This window comes from Macrobrachium rosenbergii, chromosome 36, assembly GCF_040412425.1.
Source record: "Macrobrachium rosenbergii isolate ZJJX-2024 chromosome 36, ASM4041242v1, whole genome shotgun sequence".
Lineage (NCBI taxonomy): Eukaryota > Metazoa > Arthropoda > Malacostraca > Decapoda > Palaemonidae > Macrobrachium > Macrobrachium rosenbergii.
In genome coordinates this window covers 4,058,969-4,077,347 of record NC_089776.1, presented here as the reverse complement: position 1 = coordinate 4,077,347, position 18,379 = coordinate 4,058,969, and the positions used below count along the sequence as shown (strand labels likewise).

At 38.6% G+C, this 18,379-nt stretch overlaps 1 long non-coding RNA gene across 1 annotated transcript in view; it reads left to right on the top strand.

Annotated features, from left to right (window-relative positions):
* Positions 1-668: 668 nt before the first annotated feature.
* Positions 669-18,379, top strand: part of LOC136856460 (uncharacterized) — a 37,317-nt gene continuing 19,606 nt past the window's right edge. Inside the window, exon 1 of the long non-coding RNA XR_010858343.1 lies at positions 669-789. This is a non-coding gene — a long non-coding RNA (uncharacterized lncRNA). The remainder of the gene's footprint in view (positions 790-18,379) is intronic.

The window sequence follows — 18,379 nt, the reverse complement described above, 5'->3', positions numbered from 1 at the left end:
GAGAGGCTTATTGATCCCAGCAGCTAAGGTCATCAGTAACCTTGTCAAGAAGTTAGCTGGCAATTGTACCAGTGGTGTATCTTCTGTTGCTGATGTAGAGGAGGCGTTAATCTGCTTGTATCATCTATTCCATGAGGTACAGTAGTGGACTTGTATTGTGTTTAAAGTGCTCAAAGAAGTTTGTTGTCTTTGCCACCAAAATCTGTAGATCTACAAATATGTGAGGCAAGGACATAGACTTTGGATTCTTAAGCCATTGTGTTAGGGCTTTCTTTGGTCTGAAAGTATTTATGCAGCTCATTATACAAATCCTTTGAACTAACTTTCATTGAAGGACCTATCTCTGAAAACAGCTTTTTTATCATTCATCTTCAAAACAGCTATTTTTATTCATTTTGGCTTCTGCTGAGTGTGTGATCAAGATTCTCATCTTATCTAACAGACTTGCCACCTCACAGAGAATTAGCAGAGTGATTGAACTGTCCTATGTCTTGGGCTGTATTGTAAATAAGTCTGATAAGGTACCTGTAGATAACAGGTATCTGGAGAGAAGATTGTAGAGGCAAGTTTAAGATAGCGGCTTTTTGCGATTTTTCATTATTTTCACACATGTTTAGGTGTAAAGGTGTTTTATATGATAAAAATCCAGAGTTTGGAGGTTCATTGACAGTTTGTTTTCAGATCAGGTTGTGTTCCTAAAGGCACCAAGAATTGTAATGGTACACCTTCCAGTGATGCAGTGTTAAATTGCCCTGCTTGTCTCACAATGCTATGTATGGATTGCCAGAGGTAAGGAATGATAATTTAATGTTGTTTGGAGTTTATATCTGTAAATACTGGATGAAGAATTTTGTAGTAATGAAAGTTTATTGACTAGTAGACTTAGTTGTAATGTTTCGTCAATATTGAATATGGTTTCATAATTTGCATCTATTGTAATGCTGTATCTGTTTTGGGTTGTAGTGAAAGAAAGGGAGGCATAGGAAACATAATTCATATAGATATTATGAATAAGTTCTGAATTTCAGTTCATGAGGAATGGGTTTTGCAATTTAACGAGACTAGAGTCAGGTTTTATTCTGACCATCAGAATCAAAGTTTTGGATGTACGTATACGAACATAAAATTTGGGTGATAGAAAATCTGAAATATGACACAAATTTTAAGTAAGGAATAGATGCTGAAAGATAACATTAATATATTCATAGATGAGTAAATGAGTAAAAATTTCATTTGTAAATTTCTATTTTCAGTAATTGTGTGTATGCATTCCTATGGAATAAATCAAAGACCACCTTGCTGAACTAGTAATTTTACACCCAGAATTTCAAGATAGTTTTAACCTCTAACTCAAGCTGATTGTCTGTCGGATTGATGTCAAAAACCTTTAGATTTTTCCCCACATTCTCATTTTTTTATACTGGTTTGCTTTGTAATATCCTTATGAAAAAATCTGATGTGAAGACTGGATTTGTTAGAGGTTGGGGGGATGGAGTCTGTAATGATGGTTAATGTAACAGAAGGCTCTTGATATAGTGTTTCATGTTGGTGGACTAACGAACATAAAAGGCAGTCAGTCATTGCATATTCAGTTATTACCTTGCAGAATAACCATTACTTGTGGAAAAAACTCTAAATCTCAGCATTATGATCGTGCCTCTCGAGATCGACAGGTTCTTAAAAAAAAACAAGCAATTGGAGCTGTAATATTTGACGAAGGTGACAAACAAAGGAGGGAGTAGCAGAACAAAACCAAAAAGTAACCTTAAAATTAATTTATTTACAGTAAATTATTTCATAATATACAGTGAGTCAGGTTAAAAAATCCAGTTATTTATAACAATTTAGCAGCCAAAATTAAATACATTAATAAACAGGTCAGAAATATAAAAAAACAAGCAGCACAAAACGTAATACCAATAATGAAAAAATGGTAAAATAACAAACATAAAAAAAATGCAAAATCAGGCAACATTAAAGGAATGACCACGACAGAGTGAAAGCGACAACCATCGTTCTTAAAAACAGTGCTGACGTCCTCCTCTAATACCGACGACCATGACAGATCCAACACGGCAACCATCTCTTCCTTCAAGAAACCTACTGACGCCCTCCTCCAATACTGATGACCATGACAGAGCCGACACAGCAACCATCTCGTCCTTCAAGAAATGTACTGGCGTCCTCCAATACTGACGACCGCGGACAGAGCCGACACGGCAACCATCTGCGTCCTCAGATACTCTCTGCTGCTCTGCTGCCAGGACCCTGACTCTCAGGTACGAATACCCTGCTGCTACCCTAAATGACTCGCTGCTGCCCTGACCCGGTCGTTGCTGCTACGAACCTGACTTGTTGCTGCTGACCTGACTGACGCTGTCAGAGACAGCGACAGACATCAGCTTGCCCACTGAGAAAAACTTGAAGTAAGGGAACAATCGACAAGCGATTGTTCCTAACATCTCCCCACCTAAGAGAAAAAATGTACAATAAAAATTTTTTTACAAACAAATACTCTCCCCGATGCTGCCACCCGCCAGCCAAAAACAGAACCAATCCTGGCAAGGTTGTAATATTACAATCTTGCCTCTCCGAGATCGACAGGTTCTTGAAAAAAAAAAAAGCAATTGGGCTGTAATGACTGATGAGAGGTGACAAGCAAAGGAGAGAGAGCAGAACAAAACCAAAAAGTAACCTTAAAAAATTAATTTATTTACAATAAGTTATATACATAATATACAGTGAGTCAGGTTAAAAATCCAGTTATTTATAACAATTTTAGCAGCCAAATTAAATACATTAATAAACAGGCTTCAGAAATATAAAAACAAGCAGCTCAAAACATAATACAATAATTAAAAAAATGGTTAAATAACAAAGATAAAAAAAAGCAAAATCAGGCAACATTAAGGAGCGACCACGACAGAGTGGAAACGACGACCATCTCGTTATTAAAAAACAGCGCTGACATCCTCCTCAAATACCAACAACCATGACAGAGCCGACCGCGGCAACTATCTCTTCCTTCAAGAAACGTGCTGATGTCCTCCTCCAATACTGGCGACCATGACATAGCCGACACGGCACCCATCTCATCCTTCAAGAAACCTACTGACATCCTTCTCCAATACTGACGACCATGACAAAAGTCGACATGGCAACCATCTCGTCCTTCAAGAAAATGTACTGACATCCTCCTCCAATACTGACGACCGTGACAGAGCCAACAAGGCAACCATCTCTTCATCAAATACTCTCTGCTGCTCTGCTGCCAGGACCTGACCCTCAGGTACAAATACCTGCTGCTGCTACCCCAAATGACTCGCTGCTGCCCTGGACCCGATTCGTTGCTGCTCGAACCTGACTTGTTGCTGCTTTAACCTGACTGACGCCCGTCAGAGACAAAGCGACAGACATCAAAATTGCCCACACAAAAAAACTTGAAGGTAAGGGAGGCAACAACCCACCAAGGGAACAATCGGCAAACGATTGTTCCTAACACTCAGGGTTTCCTGATGGAGATTGAATGTATTGTGAATGTCTCCACTAATGTTGTGCCATTTGGTGTTGACAACCTTAGCATTGAAGTTGTCACTGAATAACAGTTGACCCATATCTGCCTGCAGATTAAAAATAAGTCAGTCTTGATCTATAAGGAAGGAGAGAAAGGAAAAGAAAGATTTTTAGATTATTGGGCACATTTTTCACTGGAAGACGGTATTGAAGGTGTGATGCAGTGGTGAAGAATCTAAAATCTCCTGGAGTGATATATAAGATGGGCAGTATAAATGTGGAAACAAAGATGGGAAAATGCAGGAAGTGATGGAAATGCTGACAAGAAGAAATGTGGACTATTTTGTTAAACAAGTATGGTATCAGTAGTGATATGGAGATACTGTATATAAATTCTTTTTGAATGGTATTGAACAAGCAGAGTAGTTAGAACCATCTCACTGAGAAAATGGGTTGCTGAAGTCACATGGTTTCACCATAGAATATTCCATGTTGAAACTGTGACAGGCGGGGCGGGTCTCAAACTTCAGAAATCTCTTCCCATACCTTAGTTTGATTCCATGTCTCTCTCCATACTCATTCTCTCTCATTTTACTTCAGTCTATCATTTTTTATTTGCTTTCTTATATCTTGTTATCCAAACTCTATAACCACATTTGCCATGCACTTATATTGGGTACAATTTGATGTAAATAGTGTGGACATTTCCACATTCGTCAAATTGTACTATGTTGATGAATGGGAGAAGGAGTCAAGGTTGGAAACGAGTTTGGAACTATTCTCAAGGACTGACCCATCAGAATCCATGTTCACATAGTCTCAGTCCCAACAGGAAGATTTAGCTTTCACTTGTGCCGCATTATGTTTTTGTGCTATCCTGCATGGGTTGAGTATATAATGGATCATGGGGAGGTTTCCTCGCACTGTGCCAGTCATGAAAAATGGGAATATTTTTAACAGCTAATGATGCTTTCTTAATGTTCTCAGGTGTTGATCATCTATATTTTTCATATAAGTTTTTTATGAATCCATCCAGAAAAATATCCCCCTCCCCTGGATCTGCTGGCTCCCCTCTAACACTATTGACCACCCATACACCTTTTTAGGTGATTAACCCCAGCCAAGACCCTAACACATTTATGAACTCTTATTGACTTCAGCCAAACCTGGTTAAAGGGACATCAGGATGGTGCAGTTTACTAGTGGCATAAATGAAAATATGCTTGTAATGTATTGCACATATATGCCAAAGTCATTGGACTATGAAAGAATTCTTTGTCGAAATCTTGACCATATAATATTCTATGTGGAAGCCATTTGGCAGGTGAAAGACCTCTCAAACTGGGGAATCTCTCTTCACCCAGCTTGATTCTAAATCTGTCTGTACTAATTCCCCGTCTCGTTATTATCTGTCTTTACTCTTTCCTTGTCTCGTTATTACTTAGTTCTCTTTCATATTTTATCATCTCTTTTTCATGTGTTATATCAGCTCTCTCCTATCTTGCTGGCCAACCTCTATCATTTTTGTAGTACTCTGGTTTTCTTTATCTTTTTGTCACTACTCCAACTCTGTCTTCTCAGTCTTTATTATCAAGAAAGGATACCATTGCTGGGATTAGAGTTCATATTTGTGAGCAATAGAGCTGTGGTGGCCTTGTCAACCACTTAATACTGTTGGAACCTGAAAGATATCAATATGCCAGCCATTTTGTTGCCTGAAAGATGGTACTGTCAAAATATTTCAGTCCATGAATTTCAGGGGTGGGCTGATTCTCTGGTAGGACTCTTGGCATTTTCTCTAATTTTGTGCCCATTGTTATAATAAAACTGCTGACCATCCCGGACCTGCCCAGGAAACTCTGAATGACAACCGATACACACACTCTCTCGCTCTCTCTCTCTCTCTTTCTCCTGTTAAAATAGTTGCTTCAATTACATTACCCAGCATTTTTGACATTTTATATTTCACCCCTTCTCCCCCTTCTTCCTATTGTGGTTGAACTTGGACTTGAAGGGCATTGGGAGTGTCACTACTCAATTCAGCAACCTCAAAAACTATGAATTAGACTCTTAATATATGTCGTTTTGGTGCCCTTTGGTGCTAGTGATGTCTTACCCCAACAGTATTCTTTTCCAGATAGTAAATCATATGTATACCAAGTTTGGTTGAAAATGCTCAATGCATGTCAGAGTTATGCTGGAACACATACACTCATACATTTTTTATATAGTATATAGTTTGGGGATGATTGTATTCTTGTAATACACTGAGTTAAAGCAAGAGGGTCCCTCTTATTATTTTAATGTTATCCCTTCAGTGTAACATTGTGAAAAGTGTATGGTGTCTTCTTAAACTCTTCAGGCAGTTTATTTTTGTGGTATTTTTAAATTTTTATTTTTGACATTACTTGCTGTTCCTCATCAAAGGAGTTACACCCTCATGGTATCCCCAGGGCTCCATAAGACAGAACAGCCAATATCAAAGAATTTTCTCTTGTTGGTTTCGGCCAGAACAGTGCTTCTTGGCACAGTGATAGAATATAAAGGACTCAGGACGAGAGGGGTCTGTCTCCTGTCCTCAGTGACTACTTTAGTTTTCCTCTCATCCTACTTGCACAGATGTGCCAACAGTGCGTGTGTCAGCTAACTAACTTCTTCATAGCACTCTAGTGTGCCCCAAAGCTCACCTAGCCCCCTTGACTTCACCGAATAATTTCTTGACTGCAATTGTTTTATTGTCTTGAAGACTTTAAAGATGACATAGACTTAAGACCCAATGAAAGGTTTTAGTCCTTTAAAATTTTAATGGGTAGGCTTACTTTTGTTAAAATTTGGGAGCCAGTAGGTCTCCTGCAAAGGTAAGAAGATAGGATTAGATCACTAGGCTATTCTGTAGTTGGTGTGCTATTTTTTCCTATCTAGCAGTTTCCAATTGTACTAGACTTGTCACCCTTTGATGTTTACTAAAGAGCAATATTTTTGTAATATTTATAATCATACTTAATGGATTTTGTGATATAGAATGCTCCCCAGTTATCCTTAATATTGGGGTTAAAGAATAGAAAGAATATAGAAGGAAATACAATCATGCAGATCTACTTTAACAGGTACTACTCTGCCGATAATGATGTTGCAAAGTGTTGAGAAAAATTGTCATGACACACTTCTTTTCCTACAGGAATATAAAAAGTACTTTTTAATAATGGTGAAGTTTGTCAAGCAAATTAAAATCTTAGAAATACTGATTACAATATACAGTTGGTACGGTAATTCTTATAATTAGTGATTTCAAATATGTACTTTCACTTGCCAGCCTTGGCCTTGGCAACAGAATGCTATAAAATGGCTTACAGTAATAGAAAAAAACTGAGAAGAATGAAAAGACAGGGAATACTAACCTTGAATTTTCCCTTTGTCAAGTTACTGTAAGGCATAATTATACTCTGTTAACAATTAGCTGCATTTACGTAACAAATAATAACAATAATTAACAAAAGGGTTATACAATTGGCACACGTGGTAATACAATATATTAAATGAAATTTTAAATATTCGGTGGTGTTGTAGAGAGGTAAAAATCCCTTGTTTCGTCACACGTGGAGCACAGACAGGTGACGATATGCGAGTTGAGATGGCTCTACGTCACGCAAAATAAAAACCCCCTGAAAGAGAGAGGTTGTGAATTAACTATGTGAATAGCTTGCATTAAGGCCCTAAATGTATATCATCGAGCTATGCTAACTCACCACACCCTTCATGCCCGAAGGCATGCAAACGGGGGAGGCTTTGGTGTTGAAGAGAGGTATGGGGTCTAAGATGGGATATATAGTGACAGAGGGAGGAGATACACATGGGAGACCATGGGGAATTTGGGAAGGTTTCTTGATGGAAAGTAAGGAAAATAGGATATAGTTAAAGGAAAATGGGCTGCCGTATTCCCACCATGTACACTTTAGAGACTTACCGTGGGTATCCAGAAAGATCACTCCTTTATGAGTTGGAGCCCCAGAGTTGGTGTCACATAGCACGAGGCAAATGGTGGTCTCTGTGAGGTAGAGGTGGAATATACGTCCTCTCAAACGGCTCCTAGTAGCAGAATGACCAGTCTCCTGGGCCATGCTTCTTTGGACTGGGTGGGGTCACCTCAGTGCAACTTTCACAAGATGGTGGAGGCTGCACCCATAAGCGTAAAAGCACAGAGATACAGCAGCACAGAGAGTGGGTAAAAGGAGGAATTATTGAGAGAAAGGAATGCTGATTGGACACCATTGCACTCCCATGGCACTGGTCACCCTTCTTACATGAATTCAGTCACTAGGTTAAACCCAAAGTGCCCGTAAGATAGCCCCACCATGTAAGCAGAGATTCTGTTCTAAACGGGATGGAAATTCTGTTAGAACAGGCTTAACCTGTATGACTCAAAGCAAGGTAAAGGGAGCTTTGGCTGGGTGGCCATTGCAGAATACTCTCTCTCAATTACATAAATAACAGTACTTAATGCTAAGGAGAATGTGCCTGTGTTTGTTTAAATGAAGTACTGTCTGTGGAATAAATTTTAAAACCTGAATATTAACCCAAATGCCGACTGGACGTATCATACGTCGACTAAAATTGTCTGTTGGGTGCCAAGTGGACGTACCATACGTCGACTACAAAAATTTCAACCTTCGGTCAACTTGACTCGACCGAAATGGTCAAAAACGCAATTGTAAGCTAAAACTCTTACATTCTAATAATATTCAATCATTTGCCTTCATTTTGCAACAAATTGGAAGTCTAGCACAATATTTCGATTTATGGTGAATTTTTGAAAAAAACTTTTTCCTTACGTCCGCGCGGTAACTCGGCCGAAAATTTCAGAAATTCTTTCGTCACTTTGTCATAATGTTTGCACCGGTTTATATTAGTCGTTACATAAAGTTTTATATATGGAAATGTGCGCAATTTCATGTAGAATACAACAGAAAATAACTCATGGTTGTAGCTTCTATCAGTTTTGAAATATTTCCATATAAATCACGATAAGTGCCAAAATTTCAACCTTCGGTCAACTTTAACTCGACCGAAATGGTCGAGAAACGCAATTGTAAGCTAAAACTTTTACATTCTAGTAATATTCAGTCATGTACCTTCATTTTGCAACAAATTGGAAGTCTCTAGCACAATATTTCGATTTATGGTGAATTTTTGAAAAAACTTTAACCTTACGTCCGTGCGCGGTAACTCTGCCGAGCATCTCAGAAATTCTTTCGTCACTTTGTCGTAATGTTTGCACCGTTTTATTTTAGTCGTTACATAAAGTTTTATATATGGAAATGTGCGCAATTTCATGTAGAATACAACCAAAAATAACTCATGGTTGTAGCTTTTATCAGTTTTGAAATATTTTCACATAAATCACGATAAGTTCCAAAATTTCAACCTTCAGTCAACTTTAACTCGACCAAAATGGTCGAAAAACGCAATTGTAAGCTAAAACTCTTACATTCTAGTAATATTCAATCATGTACCTTCATTTTGCAATAAACTGGAAGTCTCCTGCACAATATTTCGGTTTATGGTGAATTTTTAAAAAAACCTTTTCCTTATGTCCGTGCGCAGTAACTCGGCCGAACATCTCGGAAATTCTTTCGTCCCGTTGTCGTAATGTTTGCACCATTTTATATTAGTCCTTACATAAAGTTTTATATATGAAAATGTGCGCAATTTCATGTAGAATACAACAGAAAATAACACATTGTTGTATCTTTCATCAGTTTTGAAATATTTTCATATAAATCATGATAATTGCCAAAATTTTAACCTTCGGTCAACTTTAACTCGACCGAAATTATCGAAAAACGCAATTGTAAGCTAAAACTCTTACATTCTAGTAATATCCAATCATGTACCTTCATTTTTCAACAAACGGGAAGTCTCTAGGACAATATTTCGATTTATAGTGAATTTTGGAAAAAAACTTTTTCCTTACGTCCGCGCGGTAACTCTGCCGAACATCTCAGAAAATCTTTCGTCACTTTGTCGTAATGTTTTCACCGTTTTATATTAGTCGTTACATAATGTTTTATATATGGAAATGTGCGCAATTTCATGTAGAATACAACCAAAAATAACTCATGGTTGTAGCTTTTATCAGTTTTTAAATATTTTCATATAAATCACAATAAATAGAAAAATTCTATTTCGGTCAACTTTAACTCGACCGAAATGGTCGAAAATTGCAATTGTAAGCTAAAACACTTACAGTCTAATAATATTCAATCAATTACCTTAATTTTGCAACAAACGGGAAGTCTCTAGCACAATATTTCGATTTATGGTGAATTTAAAAAAAAAATATATTTTACGTCCGCGCGTTACGAATTCATGCATCATTTTGTGATAATATTTTCTCTGTGTTGCTTTGATCGTTTTACAATTTGTTATATACCAAAATCATTGCAATTTAGTGTACAATACAAAGAAAAAAAATAACTAGTTAGCTTTAACCGTTTTGCTCACAGCACGATTTGTATACAGTTATAAATGAAATTTTTTTTTCGCGCTGTCATATATTTCAATATTTATATATGATAATGAAATTTTTTTTATCATTTCTGATGGTTGCGTACTAAACTTCAGGCAATGACAAAAAAAGGAGCCAAAAATGAACTCTTAATCAAAAAACTAAGTGTGCTGTGATTTTTTGAAAAAAACTCTTTTTCCGCTTCGGTGCTGACTCCCGAACGCCGCCGGCATACGACAGACACTTTTGTAAATAGAGGCTCGGCGTTAGAGGGTTAAGTTAACTCGACACGAAAGTCACAAAGTTGAACTAACTGAATTCCACATAGACTCAAGCTAATGCCGCACTATCGAAGTGATAAACTAGCACACATGTGAATATATCCCTGCGGTAAATGAACATGTTAAATATATGTGGGAATATCGAGTTGCATCCCAAAATTTAGTAATAATAATAAAAATCAGGTCAAATATAATACAACTGCGTATAGCAGTTGAATCTTACACAAGTAGGCAAATAAACTATTTCAAACATGGGCATGCTGGAATGCAACAAAATATATATGGAGCTAGGACATGTCTTCAGCTGTGTGCTAAAGAATAGACTTGGCTAATTACGAAAATAAAAATGGTTCTTAGATACAGGTCATTTCAGGGCTACACATCAGGAGACAACCTAGGCATCCTTCTCTCGGCAAGGTGCCAGTATTGCTTTCCTAAAATAAGGCATGCATGCTTGGTGGCTCTGTTTACTACCTAATCCTGCTACACCCCTTACTCCTCTTTCTTCTTGATTTCTTCCACCCTTTAGGCTTAGGCTTCCTAGCTGGAACCGGGGCATGTGGCTCCAGAGGAGGCCGAGAAGACTCTTGGGCTAGATTGGGGCCCGCAATACAACTACCCTTGGGACCTAGACCTGGATTGACTGTGGTTGTTGTCAATTGATGAAACAGGAACTGAGTTGGCCACTGCCTCGGCTGCTGTATCAACCTGGGCAGAGGTGGTTCCAACTAGTTCTGCTAGCTTGTGCAGCATGACCTCCACATCAGTGACCGGGCTGGCTCTTGGCTGGACACTGGTAGCGGGACCAGACTGGTAGATGAGGGGGGTGCCTGGATTGGGAGATTGGCATTGTGCGCTGGCACTGGCACTGAGGCAGACTCAGGCACAGGAGTTGGAGAAGAGACATCAGTGATCTCGGGGCTGAGATTGTCGGACTTCCAAGTTGATACAGTTTGCAAAGAACCAGGGTCTGGCTCTGGAGTGGGCTTAACGACCGGACTGGGCAGAGCACTACACTGGCCAGGCACAGGCAGTGTTCATGGCTCAATGGCAGGGCTGGAGTGATCACCAGCGCCTGCCGGAGACTTGGGAGGGGCAGGACCCATGGAATGCCCAGGAAGGGGCTCAGGAGAGAAAGCTTTTCCTAGGAGGAGGTCATAGCCTCCAGGAATCTTAGTGGCTACTACTAACATACAAATCCTACTTTTGTGGGGCATAGTGACTTTCAGTCAGACCATCGGGAGGGTCAGCCTCCCGATGAAATTTCTTGGCTGCTTCTTGGAATGTATAGAGCCAAGGGGGCTAGGTGCATAATGGAGAAAGTCCTCAAGTTGGAGTCGATTTAATAAGTCCTCAAACTCCTTGCACTCCAAAGCATCGATCCACCGCACCTCTGCTAGGTGTGAGACTTTTGTAGCACCAATCAAACCAAGTTTGACCAACCTCCTGAGAAGACCTCGACATCTTTGCCTCCAAACGCTCAGGTGCAATCTCATATGCCGTTGCTAAGGCCTTCCTGACTGCCTCAAGGTTTTCCCTTTTCACCATTTCCCAGGGAGTTCAGGGTGTCTTGTCCCTTTGCAGCCATGGGTTTTGCTAGGATCATGGCCTTCTATGTGTCAGTCGGGATGTACTCCGAGAAAGGGTTTCCACCTGGTCCAACCACAACTCTGGCTCTGCATCATTCCAGCGGGGCATGAGATGGCTTATGTTGGATATAATGGAGGGAGCAGAGGCCAGGGATGGATTAGCGGCCCAGTGATGGGCCAGTGCCATGGCACTATCCTACTTTAATTTCTCGAGCTCGAGTTCCTTCTCCTTCAAGGCTACCTCCTGCTGTCTCAGGGCTGGGTCATGCTGTCGCTGCTTCTCTGCCTCATGTCACTTCTTTTCTTTCTCTTGATGCTCCATTTCTTGCTTTTCTTTTCTCTTGGCGCTCCCTTTCTTTCTCTTGACACTCCCTTCCTTTCTTGTCTCTCCTTCCTAGTGGCAGTGACCTGATCTTGGGACCCTCTGAAGGGGACAGAGCTGACCCATTGGTCAGCTCTGTCCCCTTCAGGGCCATACCTTTCTTCTCTATGTTGGTGAAGGATTTATAATCCTTGGCTGAAATGGCACTCTGAACTGGTCAAAGCGTGTGGAAAATAAGGAAGTTGGCTTGTCTAGGCTACACTTATTAAATTGGATAGCACCCCTGAGGTGACTCTAAATGGTTGTGTACCTTGATAGGCTACACTGGAATGGAAATGTCCCTGTGATAAGGGTAATGCTGGCACTGTTGTGCAAGGTGGTTCCAAAGAAGTAAGTATTTGGCACTCCATGGGATTGGCACATGGGTGCAGATGGCACAAAATGTGTGGGCTGTCTACACATAAAGTGGAGAGGCACAGGTAAACGTACTAGGCACTAGCTAGGGTACCACATAAAGTGCAAATGGCATAGGCTAGGTACATAAAAAGGTAAATAACTGTACTAGGCACTAGCTAGGGAACACACAAAGTGCAAATGGTATAGGCTATAGTGCAGAGGTTATGGATTTTGCAGAATGGAAATATGACACACTTGCGGAATAACCTGCAGGTGAGGGAGAGTTCCTAGGAACTAAATTTGTGGCACGCTACAGAATTTGGCTTGTAGGTGCAGAATGGCACTCAAAAGCAGAGGTGTATGGGAACAAAATGTGCGGCTTGTGCACGAAGAACAGTAGTTGTTGCAAGGAACAGTAAGGCTCAACTTGCCCACAGACTCAGTGGGGAACACATGGAACAGAGTTATTGTTCAAAAAGAACAGAAGAAAAATAATCATATGCATTCAGTGCAACAATAGGCACCACAAGGGTGTGCTGTGCTAGTAACATACAAAGTTAAAGGGGCACATATGTACAAATTTTAGGTACAATAATTACAAATAGGTGTGTAAGGACACAGGCATGGAGTAGCATGTGAGTGCAATTTGTTTAAGAAGTGCAAGGCAGTTAATGGGTTTGTAGAATCCAAGATTGAAATATATATGTAGGACTTACGAGCCCAGAAAATATGTTGTCTGCACTGTTAAATTGGCATGTTAACAACAGAAGGGGTACGCTAAGCAATTAGTCTGAGAATACCGGTATGTAATTCTATAAAGGACTCTTTATTGTGAAATGAAATCAGTATAACACCTATAACCCTCTGATGGGCTAAATAATTTACCGCCTTGAAAGTAATAGCTAACACCCTAGGTAAAATTTAAGAAGACAGAAATCTCTCTCTCTCTCTCTCTCTCTCTCTCTCTCTCTCTCTCTCTCTCTCTCTCTCTCTCTCTCAGTCTAATGATTCTATTATAATACAACAATATGTTTCCTAGCCAATTGTATATGCTTATCCCCCTAAAACAGAAAGCAAAATATAAATAGCATGTATAAATTTACGTTACCTAACTGCTAGCACTGAGAAAATTTTGCCTTTAAGGCCAGACTCCGTGGAAACCGTTTATTATGATTGTGTTTGTATGAAATAATGCTCATCCAAACACTCAATCCTAGCAAATAAATGCTAACTTTGCAAACCCTATTTAAAGTTGTGGCATACAAGAACAGCCTAACAATGTAGCAATATGTAAAACATGGCTCAGCGAAATTCTGAAATTTCCCTCACTGAAATTGCGTAGGGCTCGGACACAAAATCTAGCTCTAGCTGTTGGCTTTACCGACCGAACGTGGAGCTAAAACAGGTTTGTCCTTTGTTTACGTGGACACGTGCTTGGCTGAAATGGACTAACTTTCCTAAATTGTGCAGTGAAACAGATTTTACTCTAGATATCAAAGTAGAGCACGCATTAATTGCAAACAGAACACCTTAGACACTGTAAATAAGTGCAAAATCTTTAAAATTTTTATCATTACGACGCGCTAAGGTTTCCTAGTCAGAACTGCACGGGTTTTAAGGGTATCATTTGTGACGTTGAATCTCATCTTGTGTTTTTACGCTTTTAATTTATGTACGCATTTTTACTAGGGGAATTTCTATGTTAATTGATCTTTGGCCAGATCAGTTTTACTTGCCAGCCTTGGCCTTGGCAACGGAATGCTGTAAATGGCTGACAAGTAATACCAAAAAAAAAACATAGAAATGTAAAGACAGGGAATACTAACCTTATACTCAGTTAACAATTAGCTACATTTACTTAACAAATAATAACAATTGTTCACAAAAGACTTATACAATTGGCACACGTGTTGATACAATATGTGAAATGAAATTGTAAATTTTCGGCAGTGCCGTAGAGAGGTAAAAATCCCTTGTTTCATCACACGTGGAGCACAGACGGGTGATGGTGTACAAGCTGAGGTGGTCCAATGTCACACATGATAAAAATCAACCCTCTGAAAGAGAGAGGTGGTGAATTAACTATATGAATAGCATGCATTAAGGTCCTAAATATATATCAACGAGCTATCCTAACTCACCACAATATCACGCCCAAATGCTTAAAGATTGCTCTAACCAATCAGGCGGCACATGGACAACACAGCCAGTCAAAAGACACTTTACTAGAACAGTTCTTAATCTGAACTAACTAAGCATGCAAACGGTGGGAGGCTTTGGCTTCAAAGAGAGGTATGGGGTCCAATGTGGGACATATAGAGCCAACCCCCGTACTGAGGGGTTAAGGACCACAGTCACCCGCAGATACTGAAAATTCGTGATATATTGGAATCCCCCTCTAAAAATGCTTATATGTAATTGCCTATTTCAAGCCAGTCAGCATCGAGGAAAGATGGTACCCTGCTGTGTGACTGGCTGGTTCCAACCCTAGCACATAATAGCTTATTTTAATAGTTCAAACAAAATTATACCTCAAACTATTATCTTGAAACACCTTTATATCATTTTAAAGTCATCTTATACAACATCACCCTTAAAAATGTCTCACAGCTACGTGAAACTAATAAAGTTACCCTGAGAGAGAGAGAGAGACAAAAAATACATATGCACATTAAAAATATTTAATACACCAGTGACAGTACGTACACAAAGGTAAATAAAGATTAATTCGCAAAACTAAGTTTTAAGAATATGCAGTATCAGTAAACATTAAACTAAAATCAATTGTAATAAGAGGGGAAACTTCTTCACAAATCATCGGAACTACAAGCTAATCAGCAACTAGCAGAGCTGATATCCTGCTCTGTGATTGGCTCTTCTAATCCTTCCAGCCAATAAGCGTCTCTGCTACAAGCCTACAAGCCGATCAGCATTGAGGTAACATACCCTGCCTTGTGATCGCTACTTGTAGCCCTTTCAGCCAATAGCTTCCTTTCTATCTATCTACCCATCTCTCACATCCTTGAGCATCCTTTAGTGTAAAACACACAGAGAGAGAGAGAGGTCTGAAATGAGTTGTTTACATTGGTTTAACAATAAAAATGTTGGGACGATAGTTTTTTAATACATATGATGGTAACAAATCAGTATAATAATACAGTACAGTAAACCCCCCGTATTCGTGTTTTCATGATTTGCGGACTCACGCATTCGCAGGTTTCTCTGTGGAACATATCTAGCCATTATTCGCGGAAAATTCGCCCATTTGCGGTATTTTTCACTGAGAAATATTCACTAATTACTGTATTTTCATACAATTTTCATGAATAAATGCACTTTTTGTGATAAAACTATTAAAATACTCAGTTATATGCATTTTTACAGGGTTTTTCTGTGTTTAAACTATCAAAACGGGCAGTTCTAAGTGTTTTTAGAGGGGTTTTAAGCATTCGCAGGTTTTAGCTATTTGCTGGGGGGGGGAACCATCCCCGCGAATACGGGGGTCACTGTATATATATACAGTAAACCCCCTGTATTTGCGGTCTCACGATTTGCGGACTCGCCTATTCGCGAATTTTTCTGTGGAACGTATATACACATTATTCGCGGAAAATTTGCCCATTTGCGGTATTTTTCACTGAGAAATATTCACTAATTTCTGTGTTTACATATCATTTTCATGACTAAATGTACTTTTTGCAATAAAACTATTAAAATACTCAGGTATATGCATTTTTAGAGGGTTTTTTGTGTTTGAACTATCAAAATAGGCAGTTCTAAGTGTTTTTAGAGAGGTTTTAAGTATTTGCTGATTTTAGCTATTCGTGGGGATATATATATATATATATTTTCATGATGTTGCCATTTCATGTATTCTACATGAAATTGCGCACATTTTCATATAAAAACGTTATGTAACAGCTAATATAAAACGGTGCAAAAGTTACAACAAAGTGACTAAAGAATTTCTGAGATTTTCAGCAGAGTTAGCAAGACGGAGGTAAGGAAAAGTTTTTTCAAAAAATTCACCATAAATCGAAATATTGTGCTAGAGACTTCTCGTTTGTTGCAAAGTGAAGGTAAATGATTGAATATCACTAGAATGTAAGAGTTTTAGCTTACAATTGCATTTTTCGACCATTTCGGTCGAGTCAAAGTTGACTGAAGGTTGAAATTTTGGCACTTATCATGATTTACATGAAAATATGTCAGAATTGATAAAAGCTACAACCATGTTTTTGTTGTATTTTACATGAAATTGCGCACATTTTCATATATAAAACTTTATGTAACGGATAATATAAAACTGTGCAAAAATTACGACAGAGTCTAAAGAATTTCTGAGATTGTAAGAGCCTGGCGCCGTCTCTTCCAAACACGTGTGTGTTCGTGCGTTCGTCGTCTATCGGAGTGGCGAGACGTTTGGTGTCTTCACAAACAGAAACATACACACAGTTTGATACAGAAGATTCGTTGGAACATTATGAGTACATGATTAGAATGCTTGCATGGCAATGCAAGTAGTGGTGATTGTACAGACATCAAGACAACAATGGTTAGGGAGAAACAGACGGAAATATTGTATGGTTGAAATCGCGTTCCTTTAGAGAAAGAAAACGAGATCCTCTTGTTGTCTTGTCCACTCCGATGGACGACGAACACACGAACACACGCGTGTTTGGAAGAGATGGCGCCAGGCTCTTATAAGATTTTCAGCAAAGTTAGTGCGGATGTAAGGAAAATGTTTTTTTCAAAAATTCACCATAAATCGAAATACTGTGCTAGAAACTTCTCGTTTGTTGCAAAGTGAAGGTAAATGGTTGAATATTACCAGAATGTAAGAGTTTTAGCTTACAATTGCAATTTTCGACCATTTCGGTCGAGTCAAAGTTGACCGAAGCTTGAAATTTTGGCGCTTATCGTGATTTATATGAAAATATATCAATATTGATAAAAGCTACAACCATGAGTTATTTTTTGTTGTATTCTACATGAAATTGCGCACATTTTCATATAGAAAACTTTATGTAAAGGCTAATAGAAAACGGTGCAAAAATTACGACAAAGTGACTAAAGAATTTTTGAGATTTTCAACAGAGTTAGCAGGGACGTAAGGAAAAATTTTTTTTCAAAAATTCACCATAAATCGAAATATTGTTCTAGAGACTTCTCGTTTGTTGCAAAAAAATGAAGGTAAATGATTGAATATTACTAGAATGTAAGAGTTTTAGCTTACAATTGCATTTCTCAACCATTTTTATCGAGTCAAAGTTGACTGAAGGTTGAAATTTTGGCACTTATCGTGATTTATATGAAAAATGTATCAAAATTGATAAAAGCTACAACCATGAGTTATTTTTTTGTTATATTCTACATGAAATTGCGCACATTTACATATAGAAAACTTTATGTAAAGGCTAATAGAAAACGGTGCAAAAATTACGACAAAGTGACTAAAGAATTTCTGAGATTTTCAACAGTTAGCAGGGACGTAAGGAAAAAGTTTTTTTCAAAAATTCACCATAAATCGAAATATTGTTCTAGAGACTTCTCGTTTGTTGCAAAATGAAGGTAAATGATTGAATATTACTAGAATGTAAGAGTTTTAGCTTACAATTGCATTTCTCGACCATTTTTATCGAGTCAAAGTTGACCGAAGGTTGAAATTTTGGCACTTATCGTGATTTATATGAAAATGTGTCAAAATTGATAAAAGCTACAACCATGAGTTATTTTTTTATTATATTCTACATGAAATTGCCCACATTTACAT